At 31.7% G+C, this 23,249-nt stretch overlaps 2 protein-coding genes across 3 annotated transcripts in view; one reads left to right on the plus strand and one right to left on the minus strand.

Annotated features, from left to right (window-relative positions):
• Positions 1–23,249, minus strand: part of LOC142325420 (uncharacterized) — a 234,438-nt gene that overhangs the window by 193,300 nt on the left and 17,889 nt on the right. The gene's annotated exons all lie outside the window — the stretch shown is intronic.
• Positions 1–23,249, plus strand: part of Uxt (Uxt prefoldin-like subunit) — a 241,968-nt gene that overhangs the window by 50,691 nt on the left and 168,028 nt on the right. The window contains exon 2 of the mRNA XM_075367173.1: positions 17,152–17,304. The gene's annotated coding sequence lies outside the window, so the exon portion shown is untranslated. The remainder of the gene's footprint in view (positions 1–17,151; positions 17,305–23,249) is intronic.

Here is a 23,249-nt window from a genome sequence, read left to right on the forward strand (position 1 = left end):
ATGGTATCACTATTGTTGTTATAAAACAATATAGATACAATTGTAATTTTTTTGAAAGTAATTTTAATAAAAATACTTCTGCATATGATATATATGCGTTTTAATTGCTCTCATTTAAAATGTTAGTTTCAACTCAGAAATAGGTTATGCCACGTTTAAAAACAATAATTGCAATTGCAATTATTATTTTTAACAGATGGTAAATTTAAAAATTTTGTGGAGCGCAAGAAAATTTTTGATTCTGAAAGTGGGCGTGGGCGAAAAAAATTGAGATTCAATGGTGTAGAGCCAATAATTCGATCGATCTGCAAACTGAACGGAACAAAATTAGCCGACAATGTTAGGAAAAACTTACGTCATTTGTCTGGTCTTCTGTAAAATCTACTTATTCATTATAAAAAAAAGACAAGTTAATTAACCATACTTCTTGCTAAACGGGAACTATCCCATACCTTCCCGATTCTTAAAAAAATGTACTGCCTCATCATATACACACGCTTGCGCGTCCATACATACAGATCTGCATCCAGGTTTTCAATTGTTCATCTATTTTCCGGCTGAGGGAACTTCAAAATGTTCAGAAAAAGTTTTTTATTACCCACAATTTTGAACTGTATCATTTATTTTTCTTGTTATATTATTATTATATACTTTTAATAAGCGAAAAGTAAAAAAAAAAAAAAAAAAAAATGGATTCAGGTATGGTCAGAATGGATATTTCCGTTGAAATCTGGAAACTGACATTTTTCGCAATCACAATACTTCTTTTACTTCGTACAAGAAATTAAAAAGTTCAAGGAAGTAAAAAACTATCTTTATTGAATGCATATTTTTAAACGATTTTTGTTAATGTCTTCCTAGTAGTGCAAATTATTCCAAAAAGATACATTGGGAGTGGGGGGGAGCCGATAAAAATTTAAAAATATTTTTGGTGTATTTCAACTTTTACTATTACTTACAGTTAAAATAATAAACATTTTATTAGTTGTAAGATTTTTCAGTGTATTATTCTTAGTTTGCTTCTATATAATTTAACCCATAAAAAACATTTCTTAGAATGTGATTTTTCCGAGGCGGAGGAGCAGCAAAAAATAATAAAATGCCGATTTTATTGAATTTTTAAAACTTTTTGGCTTATATAATGATAATTAATAACATTTAATGATAAGTTTTCATTAAAACTTCCCCAAAAAAAATATTGGTAACTTTTTAATGTATCATTATTTTTTCACTAGATAATAATAAATAAATAATCAATGCCAAAGTATTACTTTGTCATTGTGGACCCTAATTTGTTTTTATTAATTATACTATAAATACAGTACAGTTAACTTAATGATAATGCGGCGTAGCAGAACTAGGGAACTGAGAACACTTCCAGGAAAGGAAGCGTTCTGCTGAAGGACGCACAAGATATCGCACAAACATGGCAGGAGCGGTGGGACCGGGCCACGAAGGGTAGGTGGACCCACCGCCTTATTGGTGACATCTGGGGGAGGTGCCGGAGGACCCATGGCACGCTGAGTTTTGAGTTTACACAATTCCTGGCGGGTCATGCGGGATTCAGGTCTTATTTGTATAGATTCGGGCTCGATCTACCTGAAAATTGTCGAGTGCGAGGTGGAAGAGACCCCCCCACATGTATTCTTTTTGTGCCCGCGATTCGCCATAGAGCGTAGAGAGATGCTCGGTAGCTTGAGACGTGTGGACATGTTTTGCTCTGAAGATACCCTACTAATCCTATTACAAGGTGAGGCACAATGGAAGACTGTGGAAAGATTCGTCAAGACGGTCATGAAGAAGCTGCAATTATATGAAGAGTCCCGCAGAGAAGAATGGCGCCAGAGGGCGTGGGGGCGGACAGGTTCTCGGCTGGTGCCTAGGGGTCCCCCGTACGTGTGGGGGTCGCCTGGGTGAGATGAGGCCGGGGACGCTCTGCTCGTGCATCTGATGGTAGCCACTGGTAAGTGGTGTGACTATTTGAGATTTCTGTCTTGACTGCTGTATGAGTGTGTAACGCGTGGGTGTTGTGGATGTTAGCAGGTTTTTTCTGTTTTCTGCAGGGTTCTTGTGCGATGTTGTTGTCGGTGTTTGTATTTGACGTGCTGTATATGTTGTTTCCAGTGGTGTTGTTCGTGTGGTGTGTTACATTTGTTGGTTTTTTATGACTGTTTGTGTGAGCGATTCCCCCTTCTTCTGATGAAACGTTTTTATAAGCAGTCCCAGGAAGGGGGAAGCCAGGGGTGGAGGTTTAGTCGGTAGTGCGCAGGTATACATACGCCCTTGGTTATAACTGGCGGAACCTGTTAGCGAGCCCGACACTGCTTAGGCGCCCGTAAATGGGGTTCCTCCACCTCTTAAAAAAAAAGAGTACAGTTTATAGTTCTGATGATAAAAACATCATTTAGTCAAGGGGGTCGACCGGGATATTACGAACTTCTATTTTCAATAATACTTACTTTCAATACTGTATAAGTTTTTATGCTAAACACTGTCATTTTATCAAGGGGTGTGTAATCAGACCGATATTTTTTTTAATGAACATTCTGCTTTTTTTTCGCAATCTACTGGTAAATAAGAATAAATGAAATTAATAAATCGTTAATATCTAAAAAGCGTATGACGTATTTTGTAATAAAAAATCTGACAAGGGCAAAACGGGGAAAGTTTTATAACCCTCTGAAGTAGTACACCTAACGTTCGTGACGTAATGTCCGTATAAGTAACTAAAGTGTATAGTGCATATATATATATATATATATATATATATATACATTATATCCTGACCTTTGTAGGGGAAGACACCTCTGTCTTGTGTCGATTCCGGCCGCCACAACACCCGCCCCCCCTCTCTGCTCCTAGCGCCCTGATAGGCTTTACCGGAGGTCGTCTTTTAGACCCTATATATTAATATTAAATATTGAAATGTTCAGCTACATCTCATAATTTTTCACTACACAGATTTCTGTTTCTTCGTCAAATATTTGCTTAGCCTCTTTATTAAATCGTTTGGCTAATAAATTGGCAAACATAATTTGTACGGCAAATGTAATTGCTCGGCTCCTTGCCAAAACCTTAATAAATTACAACAGTAATTTTGTTGGTATATGCGCTATATATTAATAAATTGTAATGCTAAGTTTCTCCGACATTTCTTTAAGATAGGAAACTGGAATTTGTATTTTATCAGAAAACGAAATATTTTCGTTTAAATATTTTTCGTTATCGAGTTAAATTTGTACTTCGTAAAAAAAAACCAATACTTTTAAGAAAGTTGAAGGACACTTTGAAAATCCTCACAATTAGTTTGTTTATTGTTCCGGGGAATAATTAGTTTTTAATAATTAAATATTAATGCGATATTAAAAGATGTATTATAATTAAATTGTTAAAATAACTTACGGGTACGCCGTTACGATATCAAGTCGGCAGGAACCCCATCAAATCTTAACTTGGGAAAGAAATAACGTCAACTGAACCGTGTAGCCGTCCATTTATTGCCGAACCAAGTATTTTTAGCTTTATCATCGCAACTTAATTTTTTAACAATTGTAAAATCTGATACACGTTGACGTCAAGATTAGTGGCATCATTTACTGTAACTCGATCTACCACTGATTCTCAAACTTTATCGCCCATCGCCCATATTGAAAATCAAAAATTTTTTGCGTCCTCCAATAATTTTAAACTTACAATCTGTTAAATAATTGGAATCGCTGTTATATATTTCCATATGTATTTGTATCAATACGTTGCTTAGATCGAAAGATATGCAGCATTAAAGACAAAAGTGGCCTTTTGTCTTTAAAGTGGAATATTTCGGTTCAGAAAAATCGTAGATACAAAAAAAAGAAAAAAATTAAAGTCTTAAGCTTTTAAACAATTTAATGCAGTTTACTGAAAATATTTCGTTTCCCCCATGCGCTCGATAAAAACAAGAAGAAACATAATTTTTGCCTTTTTTTAATCAGCCATCGCCATCCTAGGCCGTCTGAATGCCCCCAATTTTCTTTAAGCCTTCTACCACTCCCCCTCCTCTGAAGGCCTCCAGCGCTCACAAGTTGGCATTATTGCCCACTTTTAGAACGATCGATCTAACCAGATTTGACCTTGTTCGAAAATAAGTCGCTTTTTACTTTTATAATAAACTATATATTTATTTTTTTATTGTAATTCTTTAAAAACAAACAAAGAAAAAACAAATTAAGCGTTTATTAACTTAATATATCTATAAAGCGGTACTGATAACTTAAAAATAGTGAATTAGAATAAAAGTATTAGAAACTAACATGACAGAATTTTTCATACTTAAGAGAAATCTGTAATATATTAATTCTGTGTTTTACACATTTATTAAGTTTTACATATTTGCGTTTAATAAATACATTGGATACAAAAAATAAAATTAAGATTTAAATTGTAGCCGTTTAAAATTTGTAATATAAAATTTCTTAGAAAGTAATTGTTTTACAAACAAAATTTAAAAAAACAGACAAAAAAATATTTTTAATATTAAAAGAAAATGATACAACATTTTTTTACGGTAGGTTAAATAACAAGGTATTAATTTTTATATAAATAAATATTTGTTATCACCTTGATGCATATAAAACGCAATGAAATATTATTAAGTATTGAGTAATTTATTGTAAAGACTTTTTTCTTTTTTTTTTATGTCAAGTATGGTGGAGAAAGTTAGTAAGATGGAGAATGGATTATTTTTAGATCTATGTTCATCGGACGTTTTTTCTTAAGTTTGTTTGATATTACATAGTATAAAATATCCCATGTTCCGTAAAAACTTCATTCTTTATAAATAGATAGAATTCTTTGTAACTTTTCAACAACAAAATCAGTAAAACCGGTTTCGATTTACTGTAGTTATTAATAAAATCTGTTTGTAAATAGATTGTTCGTGTATTGGCTTGTTTATTTATTTCAGTCTTCTCGTTTGAAACTTAAGAACTTAATTTTTTTATTAATGTATTTATTAAATTTTAATGGAGGTTTTGATGGTACATTTCTTCATAAAACTCCACTGTTATGTACCGATAAGGCTCAAACCGAAACGTTTCGTATTTTTCCGTAATTTTTCGTTTAGGAACGTTTTGAGCCGTTGACAAAATTATACTAGCCTTATATATAATAGTTATAAATTTTCCGCAAAAGAAGATAGAGAATAACTGCCTATGCTCTTTATCAAAATCGGATAATTGTTTTTAACATATCGGGAATTTAACAGAAAATTTTTTTTCACAATTATCATAGTAACTAGTGACGTAATTTTTCGCACTGTCTATTATTGTATAAAATAATTAAAACACTGTTAAAAAATCTCTACCATTCAATTTAATTTATCTTTTTCACCTTCTTTTTATTTTATACAAACTGAAGAAAAAACATATTACTTAAATTTCAGTTCATTATTACGTCTACATTATTAATTATCTCGATTTTATTTATATAATTTATATTTTTAACAATTAGTATGGGATTACGCATGACTTTTCTATTTTCTGTTTAGCCTCCTGTAATTATCGTTCAGATAATACTTCAGAGGATGAATGAGAATGTTATGTATGAGTATAAATGAAGTGTAGTCTTGTACAGTCTCAGTTCGATCATTCCTAAGATGTATGGTTAATTGGAACCCAAAACACCAAAGAACACCGGTATCCACGATCTAGTATTCAAATTTGTGTAAAAATAACTGACTTTACTAGTACTTGAACTCTGGAACTTTCGACTTCCAAATCAGCTGATTTGGGAAGACGCGTTCACCACTAGACCAACCCGGTGGTTTAGGGATTACGCGTGACTGATGTAAGCTAACTTCACAAAACGTTCAGAATAAACTTCTGAAATTTATACTATATTCTTACGGGTAAAAAATAAACCAATTCTGTTTGAGATAAATTTTTATTTAATTGAATAGGATGTGCTAAAAAAATTAATAATCAAAAACTGCATTTTATAACAACCTTTCTCAGAAGTTTTATTTCAGACTAAATTCTAACCTCCGTTTTTATTTAATCTGAAAATTTCAAACAACGAAACGCGCTCGCACCGTACTTATTCGCGTAATCTAAGAAATTTTTCAGTCATTTGTTTTATCTAAAAGTTGGTGCGTGATTTATGGGAGGATGATTGTTTAAAAATTCAGGTGAGTTAATTACGCTAGTAAATAATACCTTGAGTGTGTGTATGTATGTATGAATGTGAGTGTGTGTGTGTGTATGTGTGTGTGTGTGTGTGTGTGTGTGTGTGTGTGTGTGTGTATGTGTGTGTGTGTATGTGTGTGGTGTATACCCACAAGAAATATATCATTCATAAAAGTTATTCTGACCAACGAATTGATAGATTATTTCTTTATATGTTACTGTAGTCTGAAGGTGATATGAAATTCTTAACAATAACAAGGTGTTGTGCGTAGTCAAGGTGGAAAAAGTAAGGAGGGACGTTATTTACTGTTACCTTAGTAATTTAGCTGAATATATTATACCAAACAGCATCCAAGCTCCATGAAAATGCATATTATAACGGACATTGTTATTTTCAGTTACATTCAACTCTGACTATATATATATATATATACACACACACACACACACTCTCTCTCTCACACACACACCCACCCACACCCCACACCCCACACACACACACTCTCTCTCTCTCTCACACACACACACCCACACACAGTGTGATTAAAAGGTACATTACATTTTTTTTATTGTGGTAACCAGTTATCACTGGCTGGTATCAATTCAATCATGGATTATGACCTTGACTCGTACCGGTTTCGTATGATGCGCTGTTTTGTTGCTTAGAACCCGTGACAGTAGAACACTGAGAAGTGCTCGTCGTGTTTTCGTGCCGTTCAAAATGACTGAACGGGTTTACTAGAGAATCTACACTAAATTTTATCAGAAACGTGGTGACACCACGCAAATAGAGGCAATAAGGAAGATTATTGGTGATCAAGCTATGAGTGTTACACAAATTAAAGAGTGGTATCGCTGTTTTTAAGATGGCCGAACATCTGTCGAAAGTGACGAACGCTCTGGTATACTTTCCACCAACAAAAATTCTGAAAATATCTGTCGAGTTTAACAGATGGTGGTGAATGACCGTCTATTAACAATTAAAATGCTTGAAGATGGAGTATACATTTCATTCAGCTAAGTGCAATCGATTTTAACGGAAAATCTCGGGTTGCGTAGTAGCTTAATTGTCCCGAACCTTATCACTCGAGATGAATAGGAAAACCAATTGCGAGTTGCGCAAGACATGCTGGAATGTGCCATTAGTGATCCTGATTTATAAAAAAAAAAGATAATAATAATAACAACAACTTGATATGAAACACGGGTTAATGACTATGATCCTGAGATAAAGGTAACACGAAGCGATGCGAAGGTCATGCGGACAGTCGTTTTTGATTATCAAGGCATGGTTCATCAGAAATATGCTGCTCAAGGTCAAACTGTCAATAATGAGTATATTTTCGTTGTCATCAATACATTACTGTTCTTCGTCGACTAAGAGACCACGCTTTGGGAAAATGGCGATTGGAAAATTCATCATGACAGCTCTCCAGTTCTTGCATCACAACTCGTTCAAAGATTGCTGACAAAGCACGGGTTGGAACGATTTCAACAGGCTCCTTACTTACTAGAAATAGCTTCCTGCGATCTTCGGCTATTTCTTAACCTTAAACACCGCTTAAAGAAAAAATATTTGAACAAAGAAATCAAAACAAATGCGACAAGCGGACTTATGGTGCTCAGTACGAATATCTTTGAAAAATGTTTCCAAATACGGAAACGTCGCTGAGATAAGTGTGTTATATTGAAGAGAACAAGTCATTGAAATAGATAATTAGATGTTTTTGTTTTTATGAGCCAAGGTCGGATACGTTTTGATCACACCCCGATTATATTTATATAAAATAAGGGATTAGGATGGAGAGTATAAGGCAACAGATTAATTAATGCATTCCTTTCTGTTAAAAAAAAGAGCATTATATACTGTTTCAATTCAGAGAAAGTTAAATTTTATTATCCTATAATACTGAATTAAATTTTCAACTATTAATCCTACAAGTAAAAATTGCATCTGCCCATCGTGTATAGATTAGCTTGCTGGAGTTGACGTAAGAACAATTCGTCGATTCTTTTATTTTGGTTTTCAATATTCACTCGTACCATAAACAAAGCGGCGTTACTATAGTTATCGTACTGCATTCTTCCCAACCCCAGTCTCTCATTTTAATTTATTTTTCTATACTAACATTAATAACATAAATTTAACCTCACGTGGTGAGGTATTAAGATATTACATTCTGATACGGACGATTTATTTCAGCTATTATTCATAGTCTATTAAACCTTCTTCAGTTTTAATTTAACACACACTGGTTATTTTAATTGAGGTTTCCTAATATATTGTCTAAATTTTAAAATTGAATTTTTTTCTTTTGTTTAAATTAAAAGTTTATTAGTGTTTTGAATCCGTTCTCCTGAAATTCACTAAAACATTTAATGGGAGCCAATCGGTTCTTCTGCTTACTACCTACAAGAAAGTAACTTCCTTCAGTTATAATAAAAATTGAAATAAGGATATTCTAATAATTTTTTCTTTCGTAGAGAACAAAAAAGCCTAATGTTATCGAAGAGGTTTCAGAACCCCTTTCATCAGAACCTTCTTAGCCACTTCAATTAACAGAAATTGAAATAACAAAACCTTTGTTTCGTTTCAAAACAACTGATCTTCTAGTTTTGAGATTCCAAATATTAAATCAAATGATATCGAAAAAGTTCCAAATCTCTTGTCCCCCTTCTTCAAAGGTTGTCTGTTTCAACTAAAATATTATACAATTTTATACGTTACGTTTTCATAATGCATTTAATTTTTATGTAAAAGTTAAAACTCAATTATGACACAGAGATACATCCACAAGTTCAGTTTAATAGTAAAAAAACCTCCGATGAAATGTTTTATCACTTGAATCATTCTTTTTTCATTTTTAAAAATGTATACTATATTCTAGAACGAATAAAAAAAATTTAATACTTTTCAAAAAATGATTATTTTTTCATTTAAAATAACTACCTTTCACAGTTTTTTTTTGTAGAAAACTTTTATTGTTTTCACAACATAAATTTAAATAAATATTAAATGCGAAAAAAATAAAACCATGAAATTTAAAGCCTTTTATAAACTGCAGTTAACCTTTTAATACTGATGGTAACCTCCTGCTTATAATAAAGATTATTTAAAATTATTTTTGGAATCTACCGCTACTGTAGAGGTAGAATATTGTAAAATATTGACTTCAGATGTATGCATTTTCTAATGCATTCGTTCAAAAAGTGGGCGATAACTCGCCCTTGTGGGAGCTGAAGGCCTTCAGGGGGGTCGATAGAAGGCCTACAGAAAATTGGGGGCGTTCAGGCGGTCTGATTAAAAAAAAAAACGTGGGAAAGGTTATGTTTTCTTGATATTTCGTACTAAAATTAAATACCTACTACACTAGTAAGAAAAATTAATGGGACACCCATATTTTACGATTAAAAATTATTGTAATCAAACTACTTTAACTTTGCAATCAAGAGGCTTAGAGAGACGAATAAAAAAAAAGTTAAAAAACTTAAAATTAAAAAAATTAAATGAACTTTTTGACAGTACAGAACAAATTTAAGAACAAATCATCAAATAAAAAAAAATCAGTGAGAAGAAATGTTCTAAAAATTTGAAAGTTTTTCTCCGTGTTTGATCAAGAGCAAAGGGAAACGAAATTTTTACAGTAAACTGCATTAAAATCTTTTAAAAGCTTTAGATTTAATTTCTTTTTTGTATATATCTCTACGATTTTTTTAAACCGAAATATTCCACTTTAAGGAGAAAAGGCCACTTTTTTTTAATGCTGCATATCTCCCGAACTAAGCAACGTATTGATACAAATAAATATGGAAATTAATGAAGGGTTTTGATCTAGCTTTATTGACAAATTGTGAGGTGTTTAATGTAGGGTGCCGTTTTTTGGGTTTAAATTTTTGGAGGGCGCTAGAAAATGTTTGATTCTCAATGAGGGCGAAGGGCGAAAAAGTTTCAGAACCAATGCTCTAATGTATGATATTTATTGATTGATTGGTATATTTCCAAGTTTATATCTAGTGCAGCTATCTTGATTCAAGACACGTAGACAATTGTGTTTGCAGTTATATATGGGTGTGTCAGTTACATGTTATATACGTGAATCGAGAGGCCAGGATATGTTGTTACTAGAATCCAATAAAAGAACAGTGGCCGAGGAAGACTTGAAAAGCCGTTAGCGTTAAAAAATAAGTGGCACGGCCCTTTCTCGAATTATCAACCTATTATTGCGCGTTCAAAACTATCGTTAACAGTTTATTCCATTCCGACAAACTTCTATCATGAAAATAGAATAAGGCTCTTAGATAGCGTTAACCTTCGCGTAAAAAATAAATTTAATCTCAGAAAAAAAAAAAGAATTTTCTCACGACAAAGCGAGCGCTACTGAATCAACAACAATCAGCAAACTATTGGTTTTGGTTCTAGGACATAAAAATGCGAAGCCGCCCTATACACAGCTGGAAGAAATCTTTACATGTAAATCTTTATGAAAATTAAATATCTCTCGCGCCGACATTTATCCGCCACAGAGATCGGCAATTTACCTAAAATTATTGCAATTATTTTACATATATATATATATATGTGTGTGTGTGTGTGTGTGTGTGTGTGTGTGTGTGTGTGTGTGTACGTGTGTATCTGAAATAATTTTTGATTTTTTTTTAGTCGTTTGTTCCCTTCAGTGGTGTCATAATTCAACAGAACTCGGTCAGTTAATTTCCCCATCCTAAGGATGAGATTTTTCCTTGGGGAACACGTTTGTGAGTCGTATTCTATCGCAATGAAAAGCGATTTCTTTTAGAGCATATTTGAGCGCGTTCTTTGGTCCTAATGTCACCCCGATCTTCCAGTGACTTTTGGGTAACATGAGCTTAGAGCTTCAATGAGGACATTTGTATGGGGTTAACTGTCTATTTTGCGGACCCCTCTCACGATAGACCATCCTTTTCCACTATCCATCTTTACCGTCTCCTTTCATTCCTTCTTTCATGAGACATTCTGTGAAATTTCCTACACGCTCATCGGATCCGTAATAAATTTGAGCTGTGGGTATTCGAGTGATTCGAGTTGAGTCGACTTAGTGTGTGTATCTTCCGGCGAATATTTTACTACCTAGTGGCTGTATAAAAAACACCAGACAGTAAAGTGCTCAAAGGATTAACCCAGGTCTCTTAATGCTTCTTAATATACAATTATATATCATTTATAGGACTGAATGTCATCTTCATTTTGAAGGATTTTACATTCTTAAACGCTGAAAAATTACAGCACGATTAAAAACAAAACGAAAAATAACTCCTTATTTTTCTTTATACTAGGCATTGTTTTTCTTCGACACAGATCTACTACTTTCAGATCTGAATCATATTTCTCATATTATATACCTAAAATGTTTCCATGTTAGAAAAAATCTACAAAAAAGTTTATTTTTTTGTAGAAGAAAATACAATACGTTTTATTTATCATTACAAAATGTAACTCTTGAATTTGTCAGCTAAATGAAACAAATACCAGTTAGTAGTACAAAATTTATTAATGAAATTTCGTTAAAAAGCCATAATAGAGCTACTCATATATCGCCGGTCGCTAATTTAATTTCATGCAGATGCAGATATTCTTGGATTTTGTTTATGTTGTTTATTTTAAATATATTGTTTACAAAAACAAAGCCAAAAAAAAATGTATTAACTGAACAGAGCTCTCTATCTATATACCGTATCCTACAGTTTCAATTTGTATCTGTATTTAACAAATATCTGTATTTAAAAATTTGTTAATTTTTAACTATAAGAATTAAATGAAAATTTTTTAATTATGCAGAAAATTTTTTACTTGTAAGGATTTTTGTGAAATAATAAAAGTATTTGTTTTCATAAAAAAGTGACTTTTTTGTCTTCAGCCATTTGACTGGTTTGATGCAGCTCCAAGATTCCCTATCTAGTGCTAGTCGTTTCATTTCGGTATACCCCCTACATCCTACATCCCTAAAAATTTGTTTTACATATTCCAAACGTTGCCTGCCTGCACAATGTTTTCCTTCTACCTGACCCTCTAATATTAAAGCGACTATTCCAGGATGCCTTAATATGTGGGCTATAAGTCTGTCTCTTCTTTTAACTATATTTTTCCAAATGCTTCTTTCTTCATCGATTTTCCGCAAAACCTCTTCATTTGTTACCTTATCCACCCATCTGATTTTTAACATTCTCCTACAGCACCACATTTCAAAAGCTTCTAATCTTTTATTCTCAGGTATTCTGATCGTCCAAGTTTCACTTCCATATAAAGCGACGATCCAAACATATACTTTCAAAAATCTTTTCCTGACATTTAAATTCATTTTTGATATAAACAAATTATATTTCTGACTGAAAACTCGTTTCGCCTGTGCTATTAAGCATTTTATGTCGCTCCTGCTTCGTCCATCTTTAGTAATTCTACTTCCCAAATAACAACATTTTTCTACCTCCATAATCATTTCTCTTCCTGTTTTCACATTCAGTGGTTATCTTCGTTATTTCTATTACATTTAAAAGACAAAGTGACACGAAATTTAAAAAAAGGAAATTCTACCCGAACTTCTTGTCACCCTAAAAACTTGAGAGATGTTCATACCTTAAGGTGTTTATAAAGATCGAAAATCCCCAAAAACAGGATAAATTAATTATCCTCTCAACTTGTGTACAGTAATATTTTTGAGACTAGATTTTTCAAGCTTAATTAATAAACGATGTAAAAAAGCGGAATATGATCAATATTTTAAACTATTTTTTTTTTAAATTTATTTATAAAAGAGTAAAAAGATAACGATACAAGAAAAAAGTTTAAAGAATTTTTTTTAAATCTATACTTTTTATTTTTCTCTGGTTTCTCACCCCCAAAATCAACTTCCAAGAAATTTTTATTTTTTCCACGTTTACTATGTTACATGGAAAAAAAAAATAAAAATATTCTGCTGAAAAATCTACAACCATTAAAAAGTTACCTTAAATTTATTTTTGGTGGGTGGGGGTGAATTATGATAAATTGGATGGTAATATTGTAAAAAATTTAAATAAACCAAGTTTTAATCCATTTATTTTTTTAAATTTAAAAAAATGGATATTTTAAAAATTTGATTCACTCCCCAGCCACCAAAATTGCTCCTAAAGTATTTTAACTATTTTTTGTCGTTTGCACTAATTTTATATCTCGGAACACAAAAAAAATTCTGTTAAAAAATATCTAATAAATAAAAACTTAGCATTTTTCGATTTTTGGGGAAGGGGAAAATTTGGGGACAATTTTTTTTTAAATGGTAAGATAAGCATGTACGCATGTGCTGAACTTAATATAAAGTGGGGTTATGTTTGCAAAATTTTCAGAAAATTGATCCAAAAGAAATTATTTACCCTACTCCTTACAGATCTCAAACGTTTAATAACAAATTGCCCTATATACACGAGTTCTGTACAAATTTCATCAAAATCAGTTTATCCAGTCAAATTTTATTAAGCTTCAAACACGCTAACGAACGTACTACGTACGAATATTACCCCCACATTTTTTTTTTTTTTCATTTTTTTGGGGTTCCTGGCTCATGTATGGTCGAGAAATGCAAAAAAGCCCACACCCCATCTTCTGAGTGATTACCATCCTTTCCTTCTTGCAACATAGCTCTAGACCTATGATGCCACGAAAGTAAAAGAAAATGAATCGGTCATTACTTCCACGGAGGAACAATTCGAATAAATTACAACTGAAAAACCGGCTCATCATTATGGAGTGCAAAAACGATTTATTTATCGGTATGATATTTACGCAATATGTTGACAACATTGATATTAAACATTATAATTTAATCTTGTTACCTTATACACCAATTACTTATACGAAGAATTATATAACATGTCAAGTAAAATCATTGTCGTCAGTTAAAAATCGAAAAAATATTCAATTGCACCATTAGAACTATCAGTATTTTCCGAGTAAATGAATAAAACGACACTTGCGTATCGTTTCCGTTTTCTTTTTATAGGTATGAATATAGAAAAGAAGGATTGTCAGGAGATTTACAAAAAGTAAAATTTAGTCAGATAAAAAAGTAACCAACGACGATAAAAATGGTATATTGTAACATATTGTTCATATAACTTTTAGAAGTTCATATAACTACCCAGTACGGTTGGATTAAAAAGTATATAAAACACCCAAGGCATATTTTATCAAAAGAAGCTCATTCTAGGATCTGACGGGCGTTTCCCGAAAATTGTAGTTGGAATTTTCAGTGTAACACTAATTCGACTATAACAAATTTAAATGGAGAGATATAACGATAGGGATGTATGATCGATGTAGATACAAAATATTTTACGAATTAAAAAGGAGCGCGTGGAACGACAGTTTCTCATTCAGATGGACTATAGTTTTAATGAACAATACTGTAACGCCATGACAAATTTGTAAAGAAGTTAATTATAACAAATTGCATCTACAAAACTTAATGCAATCAGATTGAAGTTCAACAAGAAAAATGTTGTTCCACGCGAGACTTTTTATATTATAAAATAATTTTTAATTTGTATCTATCACGCATCTTTATTATCTTATGTCGGTTTCAGATTGTTATTGCAGAAATGCACGGTCAATTCCAACGACACTAAATTTATCGCATACTCCGTTCAGATACCTGAATATACTTATTACTGGGTATAGTGATTAAAAAGGGTTAGATGAACAAGCGTCTGAATTTTAAACTTTTATCCCCGTCGGTTTTGCCAAAGTTTTACTTTCACGGCAACTTCTGAAAAGCCGCGTTTTTTCTATTTCCACGCCGATTACATTATATTACATTATAAATGTATTATTTATGTAAATATTATATTATTTATGTATTCCTTGCCTTCAACATTTTTTTGTAATTAGAACAAAGTGATTTTTAAGATGTTTTATATGAATATAGTGAGATTAAATAGTTTGCACCTTGATTTCAGTTCATAACAAATAAAAATTGTTTATAAATATTTTGTATTTTTTCAGGCATATATATATATATATATAAATGTTAAGTTCGTTTGTGTACGCTTCAAAAACTCAAAATGTTCTGCACCGATTGAGCTCAAATTTTTAGCACGATATATAACCCGCATCAAAGATTGTTTTTATCTATTTTTCGCATCAGTCACATACCCGCGACCGCGAGAAAACAGTTTTCTTAACGGTCAGCTGTGTACCAGTGACCGCGCCATCTGCCGGAAGCGAGGGGAACACTCGCCATACTTGCTAACGACAACCGCAGTTGTCCCAATTACATTGTTTATTAACAAAAAAAAAAACCTTTCCACTTGCATCTGATTCAGATTATTATACAATCTGAATTTAATATTCACTTTAATCGAGGTACTTTTGTGTGATCGTATCGTGATTGATTGCGCCTTTCACCAAGCTCTGAATTTATTAGAAAACGACCAACAGTGGGATATATGTATTAATGACGCTTGCAACACTGCACATCCAAACCAAATTCGCGCATTATTCCCACAGAGTTATGGGAAAGATATCGATCGCATATGGCTGAGGATATTTTGCATAGAGTACGCCTAGAAAATACCAATATGACCATGGAATTTACAGAAGGCATTTACAACGAAGCATTGATAAATATTGAAGATATTTATCAAGTGCTTAGCTATTGCAAATAAAGTTCTTAGTCGATTGGAAATGCCAGCACCCACTCGAGCTGCGATTGCTTCATTTGATGTGGATTTACGCCATGAACAGAGTTACAACATTGGTGATCTTCAGTTATATGTCCAATCATACATTCCCAAATTAACGCGTGAACAGAAAGGCATTTATGATCGCATGATGCAAATTATAAATGACGGAATTGGGGGGACCTTCTTCTTGGATGCGCCAGGAGGAACTGGGAAAACATTCCTCATTAGTTTGATTCTAGCAACGGTTCGATAAAAAAATGACAATTATCCTGTTTCGGAATATTAATCAGCCAAAACTCTGCAACGGCACGCGACTTGCAGTTAAGAAATTGATGAATAACGTAGTGGAAGCAACGATTTTAACGGGGCCTTTCAAAGGTGAAGATGTCCTCATTCCTCGAATACCCATGATCCCGACCGATACACCATTTCAATTTAAAAGATTGCAATTCCCAATTCGATTGGCATCTGCAATCACAATCAATAAAGCTCAAGGTCAATCTTTAGAATTGTGTGGTTTAGATTTAGATGCGGATTGCTTCTCACATGGGCAACTGTATGTTGCGTGTTCCCGAGTCGGCAAACCGGACAGCCTTTATATCTACGCAGACAGTGGAAAAACAAAAAAAAATATTGTATATCCACAAGTATTGAAAAATTAAACTTCTATGAAACGTATGCTTTGTTTTGTTTCTCATTTCTCATCCATGCAACCACAATGTGCCACAGCGAAACGTGGCGGGTAGAACTATTATATAATAGAAATGGATTTTATTATACAACTTTATTTTCTCGAACTTATCATTTAATTTTTATTTATTATACACGCATAAAGAAGAAATCTATTATATAATTTATAATGAAATAAATCTATTATGTATTACATTAGTGTAAATTAATCAGCTTTGGAGTTCCGTAGATACAGCTTTACTAAACTGCGCTTCAATCGCGATTAGCGAGACGGTTTAACTGTTACATTTTCTCCTATTAAATAAAATTACAGTTAATAATGATAATAATTATTATATTTTATTTTATTATTTATGGTTTGTGAGTAATGAAATTTAATTTAAAAAACTAACAGAAATATTGATATTTACTCAACAATTATATACACTCTCCTCAACTTAAAAAGAAAAAAAATTACTTAAAAATACTCGTACATAATTATCATAAATATTTTGATAATGTAGTTGTGTTATGTATTCCTATTATGATAAGTATACTGATATGTGTCAGCTATTTATTAAAATGAAATTTATAAACTAAACAATTATTGAATTTCTTATTTTTACAGAATGAAAATATCATGCTAATCATAAAATGCTAATAAAGCAACCGGTTCATGAAGGATTTTATTTGTTCACAATGTTGCATTGAATTTATGTGTTTCTGAAAGTCGGCCGAGCGAGATTGACCTTGATATGTTTACCTGTGGGTAAGTTATATGGTCAGTATTATAAGTTTGTTTTTTTTTTATTTATCGTATATATAAATCTTATACGCATAAAAATGTAAATGTGAAGATAAATTGATGGATAGAAAAAATGAAAATTATACTAATACAAAATAGATAGACTGTAAACAGATGACATCAATTTAATATCTTTCATTGTTTTTATATAACGTATTGAATCATGATTCCGTCTGAATTTATTGATAAATTAATCCATATATTAGAAATGGCTAAATCAATTTTGCCGATTTCAATGATTTTTATTTGTTAAAATGGTTTATTGATCGATCTTCTACTTCCACATTACGTAGATTTTGGAGATGGGCGATTGTGTTCCGATAGGAAACTTGAGCTTGTTTTTTGTAGTTCTTTAATATCGGAAGGAAAACCAGTTTTCGGCAACACATTTTTCAACCGTTCCATTAAAATTTATATACATATACTATTTCGGTAACATCTTGATGAAGCCGACTAATTTTCTTTGAAGTTACAAAAATCCTACCCAAGAGGTAACTCTTGGGTAGGATTTTTGTCATATTTCCTAAAATATCTCGTATTTTATTTTAGAAGTTTGAACCCGACGATCGGAACCCAAGACCGAAGACAAGATATCCGGATCAAGAATGAATATCTTGATCATTTTAGAAGCTCAAGAATTTTTCTTTTAAAGGATCAAAGCCCAAACCGAAGATGAAAGAAAAGAACAATGAAAATTCTTCATTTGGACTAAGTGTAGATCTGTCTACTCTTAGTAAGTTCATTGAAGAGTTAACTAAACTTACCGGGTGGTTCTTCTACGACCCGTAGATAGCGGCCGGCTGCTGACGAACCGATTCGGGGACTCGAGTTAGACGATCGGTTTAGACTCAGAAGTGACCGTCGGGTAATAGAAGAACTTTTAATTCCTAACTCCTTGCAAAAAAAAAAAAAATACAACACCGATTGAAGTATTGTTTATTAACATAATAATTTCATGGGATTTGTCCACCTTTTAATAAAAAGAGTTTAATTAATGCTTCAATAATAATGAAAGGCCATAGCTAATATTTTTAAGAATTTTGACCACCTGATAATACATTAAAAATAGATAAATTGAAAATTTCTATGTAACTTAGGTAAATAATTTTAAATAAACTTTTACCTAAACAGCCAAAGACAGCGAAAATAATATTCTTGTAAATTTAGAAACGTAAGTCAATTCCCACCCTGATCCCTAAAATTGCCTTATTTAAAACCGATTAGATAAATAAGGAGCAAAAGAATTTGCTTGGACAAAATTTTCTTCTAATCTAAAATCGATATAAACAAAAATAAAGAGCAAAGAAAATTGTTTACAAACAATTTCTTTCTGATATAACAAATACAAAAATCAACATTACAAGTAACTCTAGCGATAGTAAAACACGAAAGACCATTTAATCCGCACTTTAGCGAACCCTGATATATTAGTCAACGGACATATATGAGATAGTGATTTGAAGCATTAAAATACGTAAAAAAAATAATACGTAATAATAATAATAATACGTAATAATAATAATACGTAAAATACGTAATAAAAATTTACTATAAAAAAGTATCGTTTTTTCTCAGTTTGTCTACCTTTTCATGTTTTTTAAACAAAAAATGTATATTTCCAGTACGAATTACAGTAATATTCTTTTAAAAAGTTGATATACATATTTAATACAATAAAATAAATAATTATAGTGTTTTCAGAATTACAAATCGGCATGCGTTTTATTCTTTGAATCCTTAACATCTCGAACAATCTATTATTTTAACCGGTAAAATCTATAGCGATTTATTTTGGTCAAAATAATATCCCATTTTGTTAAATAACAGATACGGCTAAAATATGTATAAACTTTAAATTTAAAAATGAGGGATTCAGTTTTGTGTTGTGAATCGGTTTTCATTTCCTTTATTACATAAAGGGAAATATTGTTTATTGTTAAATAGACTGTAAAACATTTGCTGTCATAAAAATGAATTTTACTTTCTTGGCATCATAGCTTAAGAGCTACGCTGCCAAAAGAAAAATATGGTAATCAGTCAAAAAATGGGGTATGGGAAATTTTCTGCATTTCTCGATGTTTCATGACCCAGAGACCCCAAAAAACAAAAAAAAAAGTGGGGAAGTAATAATCATATGTAAGTATGTACGTGTTTTGTCGTTTGAAGCTTAATAACTTTTGGGTCGACAAAGCGATTTTTATAAAATTTGATACAGAGACTCGCGTACATAGAACAATTTGTTTGTAAAATTTTGCGGTCAGTATCTTCGGTAGGTGCGGGTAGATAGTTTTTTGGAATCAATTTTATTAAAATTTTGTAAATATAACCCCACTTTATATTAAAACAAAAACTCTAAAACAATTAAGCTAATTTTATCCCCACTCAAAAGTCTGATCTGATCGACTTTAAATTTCAATACAGTAAACAACCTATATAGTACTATCGCTGTACCAAATTTCAAGTTCCAACGATACCCCAACAAAAAGAAGTTGAAATCTTAAAAAAGTGGTAAATACTTCACCTCCTTTTTGATTAAGTTTAAAACTTAAAGGTAACGTCATTGTACTATATATAGATATATTTCATCCCGATTTCAAATTATTAAATGTCGAAATTTGAAAGAACCCTCACACTCAAAATTTTGACCGATCACCATACATTTTCTTATAGCTTATGCAGCAGCTATACATTCTTATTGTCGGTAAAGTAAAAATATGAAAAGAAAATGATACGTTTTCTGACATGTTTTACGGTAAACGTTTTTTTTCTGTATAGAGTGTATCATGAAGTTCTCCCAAAACTATCACAACCTATTCTACTCGTGAAAATAAAGGAAAAAGCTTATATAAGCATTTGTCCTAAAATGTTTCGTTTGCGAGTTACGGGTAGTAAAAGACTTCGCTCGGATTTCAGTACCCCGGTTAAACGAGGTCGAAATGAAATTTTTAGCACTTTAATTAAGGAGCAGAATTAGCCATTTCTTCTGGATTTTGACCTGAAAAATCTAATAAAATAGGTCTCAGAACCGTATTTACAGAACGACCGAGCGGCAAAGGCTTAATGTATGTGATCCGGAGCACCGGAACTTCCGATAAAGCCTGTGCGGAAATCTGGGATGAAAACAAATTAGTTGAAGTAAAAAAATCCTGTTTTTTAAGTTTGACGTACAATAACTTTGTTAAATGGGTAATAAACATATAAAACTTTTAAAAAAACTTGTAGAGTATTTAATTCTGAACCCCCAATTTATTGGTTTTCACCCCTGATTTCTCAAAACCTATAGCAAATACAGTTCTGGGACTCATTTTATTACATTTTTCAGGTCAAAAGTCAAAGAAATGACTAATTCTGCTCCTTAATTAACGCGCAAAAAATTTCATTTCGACCTCGTTTGACCGGAGTAGCTGAAATCCGAGCGAAATCTTTCATTAGGTATAACTCGTAAACGAAGCATTTCAGGACATATAAACTTTTTCCATTATTTTCACGAGTAGAATAGGTTGTGAAAGTTTTGGGAGAACTTCGTGTTACATTCTGTATATGTAATTAAAAAAGATGTAATTCATTACTCATTCTTCGACTTCCTAAATACCTAGGTGACTGGAGTTTGACACATTCATCTATATAAACCTCAATACGAAAACTAAGCATTAAATACTGAGGTCGTTAAGATTTAATTGGATTGAAAGATATTGAAATCCTTAATCATGTGATATGTGAATCGTCCGTTGAAACATTTAGGTGTTAAATCATTTATTCTCATTATGGTCAATATACGTCAATAACACAGAACAATTATATTAATGAATAATAACTGATTGAAAGCCGTAGCGTATAAAAACATCAAACTCAGAGCTATCCTTAAAGATAACGATTGCTCGGTTAGTTTACTGATCTTCCACGGAATAAATGTTTTACTGTAATTTATATTATTGTTTTCAAAAAATTCCGTCTTCGATTGTGTTATTTATAATACACGTAAACGCCGAAGAATTTTCCAACTTTTGTTTAATAAAGTTGATTTTATTTTAACTCCAAAGTTGAGTAACTCCAACTTCGTTTTTTTTTTAGAAAAAAAACCCAATCGGAAAATAGGTCGGCCTCCGTGGCGCGAGTGATAGCGTCTCGGCCTTTCATCCGGAGGTCCCGGGTTCGAATCCCGATCAGGCATGGCATTTTCACACGCTACAAAAATTTTCATTCATCTCATCCTCTGAAGCAATACCTAACGTTGGTCCCGGAAGTTAAAAAAAAACCAAATAAGTTCGACAGTCACTTAATTTAAATGAACCAAAATAAATAGAGCGTTATGATTTTTCAGTTATCGATATAATATGAGGGAAAAAATATATATTTTCATTCAATTGACAAAGGTGGAAAGTACAAGAGCCATTTATGATATTTTTTCTTTATTTTAATAAATTTTTGTTTTGCATTTTAAAGTTTTCACTAACAGCAATTGTTCCTGTATTTAAATAATTAAAAATTACTTATAATTATAACATCGAACTTTTTCGTAACAAAAGAAGGGTTTTTAGTAGATAATTTTATACGTATACTCATGCATATAGGTATGAGTTCGTCTGAATGTGATGACGGAGACTGTAATGGTTTAACATTTTTATTTTTATATTTCGGTCTTCTCCAATAGTATTTAAAAAAAAAGAAATGTAAGTAAAATCATTCACTAGTTATGTGCGTGTGGAAATATCCATCCAGATCTTTATAAAAATTTTATTATCTTCTTTGGGAGTGTAATACATTCATTATATTAATATTTTCTACTTTTTGAAATAGAAATCATTAACTGATAATGAATGAGAAGTTAAAATCGATAAAATTATATGTTTTAGAATAGATTATACATACTTATATTTTCTATATACTTAAGCTAAGTAGTTTAATGTTTATTTATTTATCTATTCATATCTTTTTTTTTTATTATGAATATTGCTATTTATATATCATTATGATAATAATGTATACATTTTTTTAAATTATTTTTAATAGTCATAAGAAATAATACAAAGAATAGGATACGATAAATTAGCATCTGAATATCTATTATTTTTTATTATTATTCAGTAGTAGTATTTCTAAATCTTGATCAGAAGTAATGGCGGAAGCAAATAGATCATTCGCTTTAAATACGTAACGTTTATTAGAAGAGTAGATTGTAGGATTTTTATGCTTGATCAGGCTATGCACCTACAGACCTTCTCTCTTTTTATTTCTTTTTCTGTTTAGCCTCCGGAATCACCGTAAGGTTTTACTTCAGAGGATGAATGAGGATGATATGTATGAATGTAAATGAAGTGTAGTCTTGTACAGTCTCAGGTTGAACATTCCTGAGATGTGTAATTAATTGAAACCCAACCACCAAAAACCATCGGTATCCACAATATAATATTCAAATCCGTATAAAAGTAACCGCCTTTACTGGGATTTGAACCTTAGAACTCTAGACTTCGAAATCAGCTGATTTGGGATGACGACTTAACCATTAGACCAGCCGGATGGGCTGCACCTCCAGACGTAGAATTAATGATTAGAACACTATAATTACAATATACCCGTATTAGTGTCATACTTTAAGAAATATAACACCTTATTAACAGGTTTTTACTCTATAAACGATAGTAATTATTTTAAGTATTAAATTTACCAGATATGCGAATGAAAAAACTGTTGCTTAAGAAAATTAAAAAAAATCTGATGTGGACACTACATACTTCCTCGTACGTCTATTTTATTACATATACACATATTTTTAAAATGAAAAGTACACAAAAGTTTTATTTCCGTAACAACTTCTAATATATTTCATTATTTTGTTTTTTTATTGTTACTATTGAATTATTATTTATTGTAAAATTATTTCTATAATCAGAAGTTAATAACTAAATAAACCAATTAGAAGT

Source organism: Lycorma delicatula, chromosome 5 (genome assembly GCF_047948215.1).
Source record: "Lycorma delicatula isolate Av1 chromosome 5, ASM4794821v1, whole genome shotgun sequence".
Taxonomy (NCBI): Eukaryota; Metazoa; Arthropoda; class Insecta; order Hemiptera; family Fulgoridae; genus Lycorma; species Lycorma delicatula.